The sequence below is a fragment of the Lissotriton vulgaris genome, chromosome 3_1 (assembly GCF_964263255.1).
Source record: "Lissotriton vulgaris chromosome 3_1, aLisVul1.2, whole genome shotgun sequence".
Classification (NCBI taxonomy): domain Eukaryota; kingdom Metazoa; phylum Chordata; class Amphibia; order Caudata; family Salamandridae; genus Lissotriton; species Lissotriton vulgaris.
Genome location: NC_141689.1, coordinates 1632863489 through 1632882429, shown reverse-complemented (window position 1 = coordinate 1632882429; position 18941 = coordinate 1632863489).

Below are 18941 nucleotides of genomic sequence, written 5' to 3'. Positions count from 1 at the left end.
TGGGTGCAAAGGTTGCTGCCTTCTTACCTTACAGTTCGGTGGCTCAGAAATATGATTATCTCTGCTCTGACAGTATGTGCCAGAACAGGGGTTTAGCTGACTGTCAGGCTAGAGACTAGCAAGAATCATCGCCGAAATGTTGTAGTCAAAAGGAAGAGGCTGCAAGCATGTTTGTATAAGTATTTATTCCATCAGCTAAATCCCCTCCAAACCATTCCAAGTCAGGCATGGCCAACAACTGCTGTTGCACTGCTGTCGCCCCATTCAAACCCGTAAAACCCTATGATGCCATGAAGGCCCTCACATAGAGAACATTCCATGAAGCACAGCAGCATTTGAACGACGCAGAGCTCAACGCAATACAACACTATGCCATATATAAAGTTTCTGCAAGGTTTTCATTTTCCGAAATATTTCCTTTTAGTTGGAGCAGGATCGTGAGGCAACCAGAGTTATTTGTAAATTCAATAAGCTGCATGTGCAGCTTTTAGTCCCAAAGCAAGTTACCTTTGTACTTAAACGAGGACAGTTTTATCAAGATGGTGAAGGGTTACGAAGTAGTAGAAGTGGGTTCCATGATTTCAAATCAGCCTGAGGAAAGCTCAGAAAGAAGATTTTTGAAGACTGATAAAAAATAATCCAGGCTGGACAGAGTTCAGGAGGTTCAAGCATTATAGTTGACCATCTGTTCATCTAGCCTTGTTTAACAAAAGTCATTATCTCACTTAGAAACGTTTACCATGGGTTGCAGATGGTCACAAATTGAAATACAGGTGTACATTCATAGCAGTGAATTGATTAACAAGCAATTTAATTCTGGGGGATTTCACTTATCGGTCTTTAGGATGAAGGAAAGGTCATATATAAACAAAGAGAACAGCAGCTGAGCAAGCGCACAGCCATGCCACCTGAACCCATGTGTCTGAACGTGAGGACGCTGCCAACTTTAACAGCCTCAGTGGTTGAACCAGCTCGACCAACAAGGGCCATAGTAGCTGACAGTTCACTGCTTTGAAAGCAGATATAAAATCAACAAAACAAACATTCATCCACATTTGCTTAAGTATCTTTATGTGTGTCCTAATGGAAGCCTGGAGCGCTCTGCTCGCGTTGACATGTTATATGAGAAATACACAGGAGCTCGAATGAAATGGTTTCCTTGAATATAAGTATTTTGTAATCTTTTACCACCTGCGACCCTAGGCAAATATCTAGGTATGCTATTACATACTATATCATAAGATGGTAGTGATGGTTTAGACAAGTTGCACATCAATTTCTCCCAAAAGTACACAAATAGTATGTTCTCAGTTAGGGATATGTGAATATTACGGTGCCACTCAAGGTAAAGAAGGCATCCCACAACCAAGGATATCAAGTCAACAGGCAAAAATACCTGATGTTAAATATCTTACAAAAATGATTATACCTCGGCACTCTGAGATTTATATTTATGCAATTTGCAATTTTGGTCAGTATATATATGCCAGATGGCCAATGCTAAATATTCATACAGCAAGAGTTTTGCTCATACATGAAAAAACGTCATACTAATTACTCCAAGAAAAGAGAAGAGAATATCTTAAGATTTAAACACTTGTCTTGTTCTATTTAATTTTGGTTTCAATTTCCAAATTCTGTAAAACATCAAGGAACTCTGGGCATCAAGCTCCAAGAGATTCAAAGACAGTACATATGATGTCAATAATGCATATAGTACATGAGACGTGAAGTTCACATTTAAATGCGCAATTTGTTAGGACTTATAGTACTACAGAAAGACAAAAAGTAACGGCCACGTTGGGGGTCCTAGTCCTAGGGCCTTCCAGGTCGTGATGTTCAGAGAACAGCCGATGACGTGTTTCGTTACTTGTAATGTAACTTTCCCAAGGCTCTCTCTTGTATATATTATAGAGATTAATACGATAATAGACCATGTGCGTATTTTCCTGTCTATGTAGAAGTTCTGGAAGTTTAAATCTAATAGTCCATGAATATTAAGTCTAACCCCTTCGGGAATATGGGGTACCGTGGATGTGGTCCGTCGTTAAAACCTGACATAAATGTTTCAGGCCTCGCCTCGTTTGGCTTCTCAACCCCAGTAAGGGTAATTTCTAATGGCCATACGTCTCAGTTCTTCCAAAGTTGATAAGTATGTATAGAAATAGTTTGGTAAACAGCAACCAAGGGCTATGATATGTCCTTGCAAAAAAGAACCGAAGTGTCTCGCGTCCGGGGCAAACCTTCAAATGTGAGCGGCATTCTTTTTCTTCAGTGGCATTCCCTCCTCCCCAAATTACATCACCGTACCGACCGCTACACCCAAAAACTCTCAGAATTAAGGTATGTGGTCATCCCATAGCCTTTTATTCACATCAAATCAAGTAGTTCAGCACATGCCATTACCAGAGAAATGTATTCTTCTTGGATATATAACAATTAATCAGAGCTTCAATTTTCTCGGCACCAAAATGTCAGTGGCAGTAAGGAAAATAGGTACAACTTTATACTTTAACTTTTAACTCAGCCATACACTAGAACCTGACCATATATTTGAACTTGGCAGTCTCGGCCCACATCTTCCACTCTGCTGCGCACGTTGCACTGGCAGGCTGCAATACGCTACCGCCAACAGTGGCATTACTTGACAACCTGGGCACCCCATACCACACCGGCCCACCAGGGTATCTGAACACAGCCAGCCTCCCCAAAATTCTACTCAGTCCATACATTGTGGGTTAGGGCAGTAGAGTACAGGACCACCGGCAGGTCTGTCCTTCCTCTCCGCCTACACAGTGCACACGTGGAATCCTGAGGTCCCTGGAATGGCTGCACCTCCATTGTTGTGCATCCCCCTTTGTTGTTAACTGTCAGCACTCTGCCACAGGGTGAGAAGATCTCCGGCACCCTCGCTCTCCCCCCTCCGATGCTGATAGTGCTTAATTCCCCATCAACCACTACAAGAGTACTATGCTACTTGGATACTTCTATTATTATACATGGCATCACATGGCATCACACTGTGATGACCCTTAAATGTTAAAAACATTAGGAAATTAAAATTGTCATTGCAATTAAGCATAGCATTAAGTTGTCCCTACTTTTGAACTCTTTGCTGCGCACACTGTGCCAAGAGGCCACAACACTGACAGTGCTTAATTCATCATAACCCGGTACAACAGTACTAGTATCCTTGAGCGGGCTGAAGCCTGCAAACTAAATGCAACATGTCTCAAAGAAACAACGCAAGCGATGTCTAGCTGAGATCTGTAATGGAAGTGAGAGTGCACTTTTTGGCTGACAGGCCAATACAAAAAAATGAAGAAATAAAAAATGTAAAAACGGGGAGCAAGACCGGAGAGCAGCAAGTGAGCAGGGATGGTTAGTAAATAAAGCACAAGGAGAACAGAGATGCTAGATAATGAAAACATGTATGTTGTATAAAAATGGGAAGAGGAAGGGACGGCAAACAGGGATGAGGGGAGAAAATAGAAAGTAAAAACAAAACAATAGAATTATCAGGAGGAACAAGTTTACAGGGGAGAAACAGAGAAAAGGAAAGTGAAAGAAAGACTCCACAAGTCAGCAGTTGAAGGATACAACTCATCCAGTTAGAACACTGTGTGACTGAAATACTCCTGGGTTTGACAAACACAACCATTTGGAGGAAAGCCATGGAATCAAAACCTGAAACAGATAGCAAAGCCATATAATCGTGAAGAAGAGGGTGACGCAAAACCTGTCTAAGTAAATGTAATTCATCGGAAACAGTAGTTCTATGACAGCCAGCTAAAGTTATCTCTAGCAAGACCTAAATAAATTGATTACGTGTCCTAAATGGAAACTACCTTCTATATTTCGCTGATTTTTTCCTCCCCTATTAAAAAAATGTAAAGCTACAATAGGAAAGATAATACTGGTTGAAAATTTAGAGCAGTTTGCATGGCTAGCAAAAAAGAAGATGAATCCATGGTGGTGGGCACTATTGAAGACGAGAGTGCAAGAACCCTGGGCCTGTATTATGTATAGGCAGATAATCAAGCACTTAAAAAGCTCTGGCTTTACAGCACAGCTTTCTGAAAAACATGGTTTCCTGTTCTTTAAAAAATATATATGGAATTGACTTTGGCTCCACCCAGATGATTATTACCACCTCATCTCGTCCTGTTGGCTGTCTGGTATCTCATTCCATCATCCATTCAAATGCAAGAAGGACTGTTTTACCTTTGAAAAGTACCCGCCATCCTCATGTTGTTGATGCTACCCGCTGAATAATGCTTCAACACCTGAGCAGGGATAGCAAGCCCAATATAAATACAAACCCTTCCCTCTTCTATCCCTCCACTATCCTTTTATTCATCAAATAAGCTTTATTCGGTGTTTGACCATAAAAGCAACACAAAGAAATACATACACGCAAAAAATAACTCAACATAACATTACCTAGTTAAAAGAAAAATGAATTAAGACCCAACTAAAATAGTTTAGCATATCAGCGGTTCTAAATAAATAAAAACCCAAAATACACAGAATCCCCCTTTTTCACCCGCTGTTGTTGTAATTCGGTGCTCGGGGACCAGGGTAAAAGTCATGCAGGTCCCAGATACAGATGGAGCCATCTCCAAGTTTTGGCTGGATAGATCGCAGGTAGGGGGCAATGTTCCTGTCTTTAAACCTAACCAGAATCAAGTCCCCCGGAACATTTTTGGGCAGATGACCAAGCCATCCCACCCTTCTGATGCTCAGTATCCCACCGTCTAGCGCAGAAGGTAATGGTCTATTGTTTTTGAGCCAAAAGATGGCTTTGTTCAGTAGGTCCTGGTGCAGTTCACGTTTTCCTGGTCTGAGTGCGGGAACCCCAGAGAGAATGGTGACATATGGGGCTGCTACGGGGGGTAAGTCAATGCGATGTCTTCTATCTAGTGCGATCACAGGAGCTCTTTGTGGGGCATGATCAAGATTACGGGTATTATTGCGACCACTTTGAATGGGTGGTATAACAGGGGAGTCACAGGTTTGCAATATTCTGGGCGCATTGTCCCTAGGCCTTTTCCGGGTGTTAGTGGGGGTAGAGCGTGTGGGAGTAACAGTGTTTCCGGTTAGTGGGTATGACCGTGCTACCGTTTTTTCAATCCTGCACAGTCTATCCCCCAAGTCATTAATTTGAGCTACCAGTGGAGAAAGAGCAGTATGTAGCAGACGCTCGATTTGGGCCAGAAGGGTCGATTGTAGGGGGGATCGAGTCTCAGCCTTATCCAATACTAATGAGGCTGTATTAGGGCCAGGTACAGAGGGGCTGCAGTTAATAGATGGAGGGAGGGTTGTAACGGGGGATGCCCGGGGGGAGCAGATTGCTTGAACAGTGTCTCGAGCCACTATGGGGGGGATAGAACATCCGGGATATAGTTTGTGCCACAGAGGGCATTCAGCTCTTCCCAGATGGACATTGTAGTTGGGTAACAGAATCCTGGAATCCTGGTGACAAGTGTAGACAGTTCAAAGCGATAGGGATCGAAAGAATGGAGCTTGACTGTACCGTATCCAGTGATGGTGCCAAGAGAGGTGGCCCGTCCCGTCCTCCTTGTGCCTCTGAGGGCCACAGAGGGCCCGCCCTTTGCCCGGGCTTAGCCCGGCGCCCGCCCGCGCGCGTCCGCGACGCAGAGGAAGCTTACTCTGTTTAAGTGCCTCCGGGCGCGACTGACCAGGAAGTGGGCGGTGCTATGAGCAGAGCTCGCTGGGAGCTGTAGTTTCCCCCCACGGCGGCTGTGCTAGGTGGTGAGCAACGGCGGCGAGGGAAACATCCAGCTTCAGGAACACAACGGTAATCCCCGTGGCAGGAGCGTCCCTCCAGGTAAGTTGACAGCAAAGTCCCCCGCTCCTCTATGGGAGCTCGCTCCATTTAAGCGCCTCCAGGCGCGACTTACCAGGAAGTGGGCGGTGCTATGAGCAGAGCTCGCTGGGAGCTGTAGTTTCCCCCCACGGCGGCCGTGCTAGGTGGTGAGCAACGGCGGCGAGGGAAACATCCAGCGTCAGGAACCCAGCGGTAATCCCCGTGGCAGGAGCGTCCCTCCAGGTAAGTTGACAGCAAAGTCCCCCGCTCCTCTATGGGAGCTCACTCCATTTAAGCGCCTCCAGACGCGACTTACCAGGAAGTGGGCGGTGCTATGAGCAGAGCTCGCTGGGAGCTGTAGTTTCCCCCCACGGCGGCCGTGCTAGGTGGTGAGCAACGGCGGCGAGGGAAACATCCAGCGTCAGGAACCCAGCGGTAATCCCCGTGGCAGGAGCGTCCCTCCAGGTAAGTTGACAGCAAAGTCCCCCGCTCCTCTATGGGAGCTCACTCCGTTTAAGCGCCTCCGGGCGCGACTGACCAGGAAGTGGGCGGTGCTATGAGCAGAGCTCGCTGGGAGCTGTAGTTTCCCCCCACGGCGGCCGTGCTAGGTGGTGAGCAACGGCGGCGAGGGAAACATCCAGCGTCAGGAACCCAGCGGTAATCCCCGTGGCAGGAGCGTCCCTCCAGGTAAGTTGACAGCTTTTTCAATCCAAATAACAAACTCACATGTTCAACTCTCAACGGATTTCATATTTCCCTATACTAATTCACCACTAATCCTGTTTTGGTTCCTGAGTAGAGTGCTGCCTGCACAAAAAGTGCTTTGACACCTCATCAGGGGTTGCAAGTGCTATATAAATACAAACCCCTCCCTCTTCTATCCCTCCACTATCCCTTTTCAATCCCTATAACAAACTCATATGTCCACTGCACTAATTAATTTCATATCTCCCTATACTAATTTATCACTAGACTTCTTTGGGTTAAAGGGTAGTGTGCTTCTCGCCGAAAAGTGCTTTATCGCCTCGTCAGTAAGCGCTATACAAATACAATTATGCATCCATCGCTCCAGCCTCACATTGAAACAGGCTCCAAAGGTGCTGATGTCGTCCTGTGAGCACATAGTCACAGAAACCTTGAACAATGGCAAGATTGTTTGTGTGCTCCACACAATCTATCATCCAGCTGGTGACAATCTGATCTTCTTAGAGCAAACTATGGAGTCCATTGCCTCTTGCACTAACCTTCACACTAGCCATTTCTTCCTCGGGGATTTTAACTTTCACTGGAACAACACAAATGATCCCCTGGTATGCTCTTTTAAGGCTTTCCTCTCTGACCTCAACCTCATTCAGGCCTGCAATGGTCCCACCCACAATAAAGGCTCCAACCTGAATTTTATCATAGCTAGAGACAACATTATTCTCCTTGATGACATTATACCTTGTGATTGGTTGGATCATCACTTAATCTCCTTTCACATTTTAGAAAGAGTACTGATCAGACAAGGTCAGACGCAAAAAACCAAACAGCTGGCTCGCAATCTGAGAGGCATCAACCTCAATAACCTGCCTACCATTAGCAAGAACTTGCTTTAGCCTCCCCCTAACATGTATAACGTGCATAACCTTACGGATCACTGTATCAATTCCATGTCAAGTATATTTGACTCTATCGCTCACTTGCAAATCAAAAGGATTCCAACCAAACAATCCAAACCTTGGTTTTAATGAATCCTTAAATGAGGAATGTCACAAACATAGGCTTTCTGAGAGACTTTGGAGAAACTCTCCGTCCACTACAAGCCTCAAACAGTTAAGGAGAATGAGAAGAGCTAACAACAAAGACATTCGCAGTGCGAAATCAGATCACTTCAGGGTCCAGCTGGATAGCGCTAGGAATGGGCCCAAGAAATGGTTTGAAATCATCAAACAACAAGCCACTCATACCATAAATCACATTTAGGCACCCATGACCTCCTACCCCAGTGAAGAAGATTTCTCAGCTCACTTCTCGGAGAAGACAAGGAAAACTGAACATGAACTGCAACTTGACACAACTAACCAGCGGTCCTTGAGTTTCTCCGCAGCGGCTGTATCTATGGAAAATAGTGCTTTTTTACACCCCATTATAGGTTCTCCTAAAAACAATGCTTCTTGGAACTCCATCTTGCTCCCGGAGGATGCTGACTGGCACTCCCCCTGGCATCCCTAAAACCCCCTAACCACTTCAACGATCCTCTTCCAGCTAAACTTCTCAAAGATCTCAATTCAGCCATTCTTCCACTCTGGACCTGGATTATTCAATAATCTCTCATACAGGGGTGGATTCTTGACTGCCTAAAGATGGGTAAAGTCACTTCCATCCCTAAGAAGCCTAATGTTGACTTAGTGGATCTCACTAACTTTCGTCTCATGATCACTAGCATCATGACTTTAGTGAAATTACTCAAGAAATGAATACACACACAGCTCTCGAAACCACATCAAAACATTTCAGCTACTTGACCTTTACCAGTCTGGTTTCAGAGCAGGGCACAGCACTGAAATGGCTCTAACCTACATAGTTGATGACGCCTTGAGATCCCTTGATCCAAATGTCTCTTGTCTTATGATCCTGCTTGACTTGTTGTCTGCATTTGACACTATTAAACACGAAAACCTGATTGCTATTTCTCAACACAGGATGGGGTTATCGGGCCCTCTCCTCAATTGGTTTGCTTCTTTCTTACATAACCGTACCCAAAGAATCAAAGTTAACCAATCACTTGCAGCCAATACCCTGGTCACTATTGGCGTACGTCAAGGTTCTGCACTCTCTCCCACACTGTTCAACCTTTTTATGGAACCTCTTTCCAATATTCTGAATGAACAACATTCAATACCATTTGTATGCTGATGATACGCAACTTTATCTCAAGATCTGTACTCCTGACAATATAAAAACTCTTAATGATGCACTTCGGAAAACGCAACAGTGGCTAACACATACTCATCTGTTGCTAAACTCCCTTAAAACAGAATTCCTTCTGATTTCCCCCGCAACCACTTGGCTCCTACCCAAGATTGGATCAAACTACTCTGCACTCAACTGCACCCCGCATGTTGTTTTCTCTGCTGGATCTTTAGGCATCACCCTGGACAAATACCTAAACATGCAAGTTCACATTAGTGCCACTATTAAGGGTGCCAATCATCAGCTCAACACCCTAAGGAAAGATAAGCCATTCTTGCCGCCTGAGGACATCCAGACAGCTGTCCAATCCCTAGTTATCCCATGCTTGGAATATGGTTTGGTGACCCTTGTAGGCTTTCCTAAAGCAAGTTTGGCTCCGCTTAAAGCCACCTTTAACACATCGGCCAGACTCATCACGGATTCCAGCAAACATGACCATATCCCCCCGGACTTAATTCAGCTCAACTGGCTATCCATTGAAGCAAGGATTCGCTTCAAGATTGCTTGAATGACCCACAAAGCTATTCACTACAACATTGTCTACCTAGCAAAAAAATATGAGCTATCTGGCTCGATTCGAAACTTAAGAAGCTCTCATACTCTACTTTATAAACCTCCTAAATTCAATAAGAAAAGAACTTACAACCGTGCCTTCTCGGTCTTGCTCCAAGACTTTGGAATGCTCTTCCTCCTGAGATCAGAACCAACCCATATAATACCTCTTTCAAAAACCATGTCATGTGATTACATTTGTTATGTTTTCTCTTTACAGGTCCTTTTTATTGTATTACCTGCTGTAACTTTTTAGTTAATTTGTGTGCTCTATTTTGTACCACACCCTTGTTTTACATTTCTTGCCTTGTACCCTCCTTTGTACAGCTCTCTGGTACCCTTTTTTTGGGTCATGTTTGCGCTTTATAAATCTCTTCAAATAAATAAATTACAGTTACAATTAAAACTTCTTTAAGCTCCAAGACCGCACCACAAATCATTCCTAGTACACATGTGTCTGAACATGACAGTATTAAAAATCCAAATAAGAGAACCATATTAAGCTTCCATTGAGCATGAACATACACAGTAAATAGGTGTCTGTGATGAATTTCATTGTAAGGAAGAGGCATGTGCGCACTTGCTTAGGGACGGAGCGTAGAAGGGGCGCTCAGGAGATCAGTTGTGGGGGAAGCCCACAAAGTTTTGAACTGTCAAGTGAAAAGGTACATCTACACACTATGGAGGGAGAGGAAATTCCCTTAACAGTGTACAAGGGAGAATCGTGCACCTCAAGATGTTGGCATGCTGCAGGATTCACCCCAGGCCCCAAGATATATGATCAAAGAAACAGCAATGCAAGGGTTGATAACAACATGCACAGAAGTAACATGGGGAACTCACAAGCATGTGGCAAGATGCTCTTTAACATAGGCAGAAGCCCCAATGCATAGTACATCTGCAACAGTAATGATGGTAAGATGCCAGTAAGGCCATGGTTGTTTCACGTTATGATCCCCCCCTGAAGAGGACAGTGGGTGAATGAAAAAGAAAGTAGCCCTCATTTTCAGCACTCAATCAACTCTAGAGGTTGCCATTAGGCAAATCATGATTAGATGCACTTCAGTGGAAATAAAAGGATGCCATCAGGCATGGAAGCAGTCTTGAGGGTATTTTGCAGCAAGCATGTGGCAGCAAAAGGCATGCTCTAGTGTTACCGTCATTGAGAATGGAATATATTTATTGGTGTAGGCAGGCTTCTGTTGTTCCACTCCAGACGTTCCAAGCCACTGAGGGGAACGTCAGCAGCAGTGCATGAGTAAAATCAGAAGCTGGGCGTGGGGAACAGCCACATAGGCTTTAAAGAAGAATCCAAGCAAGAGAACTTGATGCACAGGAAGTGCATCACTGGATTTCCCATCAGCCTTTCTGCACCGATAGTGACATAGTCACTGATTTCCCACTGCAACAGTGTTTAAAACAAGAAGCCAAGCAATAGGACTTCATTTTCCATAGCCCATGTGCACAGGAAGTGACATCACTGGATTTCACATTATCCATTATAACAAGAAGTGACATCACTGTTTTTTTGCCAAAACCATCCTTAAAAAAAGTCAAGAGGAATTCACTTCCTGTTGCTCATCTTTACAGGAAGTGACATCACTGGATTTCCCATCATCCATCTGCACAGTACGTGACATCATTGGATTTCCCATCATCCGTCTGGGCAGGAAGTGCCATCACTGGTTTCTCGCCCATCATACCCTGTGCATCTCCCTTCTCCAAGGACCCATTTAATGATGGCTGCAGCACTGATATGCTACTGGTGCACAGAACGTGAGCCAAAGTCAAGCCTGTGTCGGCCATTCCTCAACTGAATCACGCCGAGCACAAGGAATCCTAGTTCTCCCACCATTACCCTGCCGTGCTTCTCTATTATCTTAACCCAGGCCACCACTCACAGAATTGCTGCCACACCACACATCACAGAAGGAGAATTTGAATACACCTCCTGCAAGCTCTCAAGCTTTCTCCCACTCCTTACACCGAGCACTTCACTTGCTCACACTAACACAAACCAATCACCCACTCAAGCTCACACAGACTGAACACCTCCCAAAAAACACACCAAACATGCCACGGAGATATGAGACCTACTGCACAACCATGCTCTAGACCTGTTCTTTCTCACTGAAACGTGAACAAACCTGTTAGGAATTGGATTTATGGCTGGCTGAGGCTTGCGTCAAAACCAGGCAGAAACTACCACTCTAGTCAGGGCAAAGGAGTTACACGCCAAGATAACCCCCTTGGTAGCGTGGCTTGAGCAGTCAGGCTCATCCCGGAGGCAATGTGTAAAGCGTTTGCGCAACACACACACACACAGCAGCAACACACTAGGCACACCACAAAAAGGAACTCCACACAATGTTATATATAAAAATAGCCTTTGTATTACCATAAACACATTATATCATAATCACACCATTACACTGTGCCAACTGGCACTGGGCAGTGTTTACAGGGGATTATTAACACCAGACAGGGCAACGTGGGCCACTTTCAAAATCAGCCCTTAGTAGAAATAGCACAAAATAATACTTGTAGCACAAAATAACAATTGTAGAACACAACCAGTAACCACTGGTAAAAGGTAGGTACACACTAGGCAATACTAATCACCTTAGGCATAGATCACGCAGGGACACATAAACTGACTAGCATAAACTATACTAGGTAAAATAATCTCCTAATCATGAAAACACAGTTAGAGGTATCACAGGCATAAATGCATTGCACATTACGCATAAATCACATTTGGCATTAGGTAATCACCATCACAAACACAGTATACCATCACCCTGCGCAAGATCACAGTAGGTACTGACCCCAGGCCAACTGGCCTTCCGTGGGGCTCAAATGCCCTTTGTCCAACAGTCAGGGCCACTGCCTAGGCAGCAAAGGAAGAGTGCGCAGGAGTTTAGGGCCTAAACGTGGCAGCTGCCCACTAAGTGCTGGGCAGCTGTAGAGGAAGAGATGAGGCCAATGTGTGCGTCTCACTCCTGGGTAATATGTTCCCTAAAGATAAAATACCTAAACGGTGCAGCTGTCCACTTTTTGCTGGGCAGCTGTGAGGTAGGAAAAAATGCGGCAATGGCTCTCAGTAGCCCTTTAAAAAAATGGCGCCAAACGTTGGAGCCACAGTGCTCAGGGAAACAATCAGCCACACGCTGAAGCCCTCTAGGCTTTGAAAATCAATAGGCCCCTTAATAAAGCAGGGGCCCCTCTGGGGATTTTTAATACAATATGCTCCCCAAAGAAAATATGCTTTAGGAGCCCATCCTGGGACTCTACAACTATTTGGTCCCCAAGTCCTTCTTGGGACTTTTATAAACACTGGGCCCCCAATAGAGCCACGGGTGCTCTAAAATGAAATATGCCCCCAAGTACTGGCAGGATGCGGCGGGCCCCTGGCAATGTGCCCCAACACACCCCCCAAACCCTTCAACACCGTGCCTCACTCAACGGGCTATCTGGGGACGCTCCTCTGGTCTCCAGGCTTGCCACGGGGGACTCTCCTGGACTCCTCTGTTTCTGCTGTTGGCTTGCACTGGGCTGATATGCGGGGGGGCAGGCACCGACAATGTGCCTCTTGCCTCCTCCATGCTGCTTCCAGACGGCTGCAGCCCGGGTACTCCGCTCTGGGGACTCAGCTCCTCCTGGACGTCTCCCAATCAGTTGTGGTGGCTGCTCTGTGTCTTCCTCTGCGGTGGGGGCAGGCACCGGCAATGTGCCTCGGTCCCCCTCCGCCTCTTTTACCAGACTGCTGCAGTCCTTGCAGCATGCGCAGGAGCGCAGGATAGGCTCCCGTCCGCTTCCTGCTTTTTGATGACAGTAACACAAGCGGGGCTCTCCCTTCTACATGGGGGCCCGCTGCAGCTTCCATCCATGTGGGCGCAAGGCCCTGCCCACAGTCAGGCTGCTCAAGTTCCACTTCTGGGTCACCGCAGGCACCACGGCAGTCCTCAGAATGTTACGGGCTTCCTCCGGCTGCAGTCCGGGGTAGGCTCCCGGTTCGTCATACACAGTCCCTGGTGGGGTTGGCACCAGCTAGGGAGATAACGGCACGGCAAAGTCCCTGGCGGGTGGCACCCGCTAGTGTATCAAAAAGGACAGCTATGCGGGGTAGGCACCCGCGAGGCACGAACAGAATGCGGGGAAGGCACCCGCTAATTGTAAGGTGCCAGAGGCTGCAAAAACGCAGTGTGGGCACCCGCTATGGTTAAAAATAAGAGGACATAATGCAGGATGGGCACCTGCGAGTAAATATTAAAATAAGTGGGTGGGCATCCGCGCTGCATTATAAATGCCGCCATGAGGGGTAGGCTCCATCCAGATAAGGGGCTAATTAAGATAAAGTGCTCCCAGGCGCCAAGAAAGTCCTGTAGAATGCAGGGGGGGCAAAGGCTGGGCCCAGCGGCCAGCTCACAGGGCCCTCCAGCAGAAGGGCAGTCCCCAGTTGCGGTCCTCCTTGTGCCCAGCAGCAGCAGCAGGCCCCCCTCAAGTTAGGAGCAAGAGAGAACATTTTACCTGGGGTCACAGCCCCTTTTTATACACATTTTACTTTGTCTCAGGCTGCAGGGCTAGAGGAAAAACCAGATGCAACTGGTTCTTGAGCGCTCTGTTGTGCTCAGCCCCTCTCCCTATTCACAGGACAGGCTAGGGACATCAGACTCACCACAGGGGGCGGAGCCAGCATTGTGTAGGGATGGCACAGCCCTATTCAGGTCCGAGGTGCACTCCTCCCTCCCATCTACATGCCGATCTCCCCATTCACCACCGGGCAGACCCATCCTGACCCCTGGAGCCAGGCACACCAGCCAGCCCCTGTCACTCACAAGCCATACAGGCAATCCACATTCACTGCACACAGACCTGCCAACTTCTAGAAGTGGCACTTCTGCACTAGTCACATTAAATCTGCGCACACCGTCGCTCAGCATTTAATCTCACGAGTTCGCACATACCAAACTTGCCCCTGCACTCCTCTCACATCAGGAACTACCATGGACACACCTATCCCCCATGCATTCCTACGGGAGGGCAGGCCAATCTCACAACATGCACTCAGTGCGCACACACTTTACACTGGGACACAGTGTTAAAGTGCGCAGAAGCCAAAAACAACTAACACCAGGTCACTTTTAAAAGCAAAAAGTTTAGGGGTGTACCTGCAAAAAGGGCCAAGTCCAACAAAACCCAATTTCACCACCAGACATGTCTACTGCCATCCTCGTCAGCTAAATGATCATCAAACAAGACCATCAGCATAAGCCCAGAGGAAAATTCAAAGATACCATCATTTGTATCAACTACAGGGGTATCCACACCAGCTACATAGAACCCATCACATTCAAGATACGCATCAAAGCCAACTTCTCACTGAGCCAAACCCTTGTGTACAGACCACCAGGACCCTGCACCAACATCATGGACTTCGTCGCATCCCTCATTATCAACAACAGCACCTTGATCCTCCTCGGAGATCTTATCTTTCACCTAGAAAACTGCACGGACACAAAACCAATGCCCCTTCTTGAAAACCTCAGAAATCTTGGCCTCACTGAGCACACTACAGAACCAATACACAGTGCTGGACACCTATTGGCCCTCATTATCTCCTCAATCAGCATCATCACTGGTGACAAGCCTGCAAATATGACCTCACCGTACCATTCCTTCATCACTCTCAGTATACCCATGCCACACCACCACAGACCTATTACCACCAGAACCATCTGCCACAGTTGTAAAAGCATCTAAGAAAAAGAGTGGGCTTTCACCCTCTCCGAGCACCTGCGCAAGCACATCATCAGTGTGCTAAAAACCTTCAAGATACTCAACAGCTGGATCAACGCATACGCTGATACCCTGGTAGTGCAACCCAATGGCAAGAGCCCGATCGTAGGCCAGCTGGTACAAAGAGGATCTCAGGCTGATGAAGGACCACTGCAAGGAACTGGAGCAAAAATGGATAGCAAGACAAGTCACTGTAGATAAAGACATTTTCAAATCAACCCTAAGACACTATCATTTTAACTAGATTAACTCTGCCATAGATGTTTAAAGGCAGAGTATTCCACTTAGACAGAAGTTTTTTGATCTCCTTTACCACTATTTCCCAACTGGTCTTTGGAATATCGTCTAATTTATAGGTTAAATGAATGCCTAGATATCTCATTTTAAGCTTGGCTTCTGGAATTGGGACTAAATTGTTCCAACACATAACCTCAGTTTTGTCCTTGTTAATACTGTAACCTGAAACAAAACCAAAGTTCTCCGCAAGCCTAAATAATCTAGGAATTGCTTCAAGAGGGTTTGAAGTATAAAGGAGAAGATCATCTGCATACAATGCTGTCCTGATTGATAAATCACCTATGTTAAACGAAGAAATAATAGAATCTTGCCTTATAGAACAAACGAAGGGCTCAATATATATGTCAAACAACAATGGAGACAAGGGACATCCTTGCCTTGTTCCTCTACAAATGTTCAGCCAGTCTGACAAACCACCATTTACCAGAATCTTAGCTCTCGGACCCCTGTATAAAGATTCCACACTCTTGATGTAAGTCTCAGGGAAGCCAAATTTCTTCATCGCTAACCATAAGTATTGCCAGTTCACTTGATCGAAGGCTTTAGCTGCGTCTATTGCAACAATAGCGAGTGATTTTTTCTTCTGAATTGCGTGATCTATGGCTCCAATTACTTGGAATGTAAGTTCATTTAGTTGTCGACCAGGGATAAATCCGCGCTGGTCCGGATGTATAATAGTTTTTATCACCTTAGCCAATCTATTTGCTAAGATACCTGAATAGATTTTTAAATCAGAGTTCAATAAAGATATGGGCCGATATGATTCTATTCTTTCTGGGTCTTTATTCGGTTTCACAATTAATGAGATGGTTGCATCCAACCAGGAGGACGGAATTTGCTGTCCCTGAATGAAGATTTCATTGAATAATTTCTGCAGTGGAGCTAGAAGTTCATCCATGTTATCCTTGTAGATCTCTATCGGAAGCCCGTCAGGACCTGCAGCTTTACTTCTTGCCATTTTCTTCAGCTGGGATCTGATCTCACCTTCAGTTAATTCCTTTGCCAAAGAAGATATGTCTTCATTGCTCAACTGTGGTAAATTTCTCAGAATATCCAGATTTTCTAATTCATCAGATGAGCAATTCACTTTTTCACGATAAAGATCTTCATAGAAAGATATCCTCAACTTGCAAGGTAGGATTGGGTCTTTTATTTGGGCAACAAAAACCCCAAGGATAGCTTGGAAGAAGCTAAGGAGGGGATTAAAATTAGGTGGTTTAGCTCTCCCGGATTTATTACTTTACTGTTATGCCTTCCAGCTTAAAAACTTTAGGATATTAGCCAATAAATTGGACTTTACTTCAAACAGTTTACTTTTCCAGGCCATGCTGCAGGATCTCCCTTATGGTACTGATTTCTTTCTGTTTAAGTTTGGCGACAAAAAGTTTTTTAAAAAAGTTAGGCTGAAAGTCCTAAAGGCAGCTTTATAATATTGGTTGCAGATCTGTAAGTGGTTATGTATCCAGTACTACCATCAATATTCCCCAATCTGGGACTCCCCTGGTACCCCTGATTGTTTAATGGACCAACTGGCTCTCTCTTTAAAAAGAGCTGGTCTCATGAGATGGGGGACTTATGTGATGCATCGAAAGTTTTAAAATGGGAATTTCTAGTTGGTTTAACCGGTGGTACGCTCACGAGGTTTAAGTTTTATCAACTTTCGGCTTGGTGGGGAAGCCAAAACTGGGACACAGACGATGAGAACCCTCTTTTGGAGTTATTTAGTAACCCAAGAGGAATGAAAGGGGAGACGGCACAATGGTATAATTTATTATTAAATAACAAAGATAATTTGGAATCAGAGATCGTTACACTATGGGACCCCTCCCCAGTCCAGACCTCCGAGGAATTAGAGAAAGTGTGGATAGATTCTTTCTCCATATCTCAAAAAATAATTAAACCTTCTAATCTAAGAAGAAACCATTTATACACAATGTACAGAGTGTATTGGACCCCAGCGAAACTTTCCAGGATCTCTGCAGTCCAATATTCTTGTCCAAGGTGCAATTTACAGGGCGCAAATGATATCCACATGTTCTTCGAATGTCCTAACATAAGTAACTTTTGGGGACAAGTGTGTACATTTTTAGAGGAGGTACTTTCAGTCCCAATTCTATGCACCTCCAGATTAGTCTTCTTTGGTCTGCTACCTGATTATGTACTTAACTGTAACTTGTCACAGTTTATTTTTTATGTAATAGTTATCGCTAGAAGAGAGATCTGTAAAGTTTGGAAGTCTGTATCCCCCCCGACGTTTGCAGATTGCCTTAAAAACATCATGGCGGTGAGTAAACTTGACATCTTATGTGGGGGCAAAAAGTCTGCCAACTTGTGGTCAGCATTGAGTGCCTGGATTGAAAAATAAACCAATAGTCCAATGATTATGCCAGAGGTTAGTGGTTAGTGGTCCTGTCCTTCCTAAGCAGCAAGTACCATCACGAGAGGAAGTTGGACGGGTCACGACCATACCTCTGGGCAATCTTCTATGGCTATCCACAAACACAAGGGCTGGGAAGGATAGTTTGTGTCAGTGGCTTGAAGAGCGCCTATTTAGAGCATTTATTAACTGGTGGCATGTATGAGGACAAAAAAAAAAAAAAGACACTATCACAAGCAGATATAAAACAGCAAGCACACATCCCTTGCAGATCGTATGACTTGAACACTGACAGCAGATAGGAAATCTTTGCTCTCTTCAAAGATTTCACCGCATCTCCTGCCGCCTTCAGCAACATCACTCACTTGCAATCCCTTTGCAACAAAGTTTCAGAATCTTTCTGTAACAAAATCACTTTCTTATACCAAAACCTAATCTCAATGCCTCCATCAACTCAGTCACATTCCAAGACACCTGCAAACATGCCACTGTCATGCTCGAGCACAAGAAACCAAACGGTGACCCAGCCATGCTTTCTAACTACAGACCCACCTCCCTCCTACCAAACCCAGCAAAGGTCTCAGAGAAATGAATCGATGGATGCCTGATCTACCACCACAACAACCAGCTGCTTTTCAACACCATGCAGTCTGGATTCAGGCCCAACTACGGTACAGAAACAGCACTCATCACCACAACAGACGTCATCTGCATGATCCTTGACAGAGGAGACATGGGAGTCTTCATTCTCCTGGACGTCTCTGCAGCATTTGACAGGGTTTCAGTTCCCTTCCTCACCAGGCACCTGCAAGAGATTAGCGTCAAAGGACCTGCTTTCCTCTGTATCTGCTCTTTCTTAACAGATAGGACACAAGCTGTCAGACTGACACCTTACTCTTTGAAAGCCCACAAGTGACTCCAGGTTAATCGCTTATGCATCTTCAATGAATACATGATTTCTTTGCCCAATGTAATCTGCCCAAACAACATCAACATCCTTTCCTACACTGAAAACATGCAACTTATACTCTCCCCGTGGGCAAGACCCCCAACACAAGACACAAGTTTACCACCTGCATGACCAAAGTCGTTAACTGGATGAAAGCCAACTTTCTCAAGCTCATGACCAAC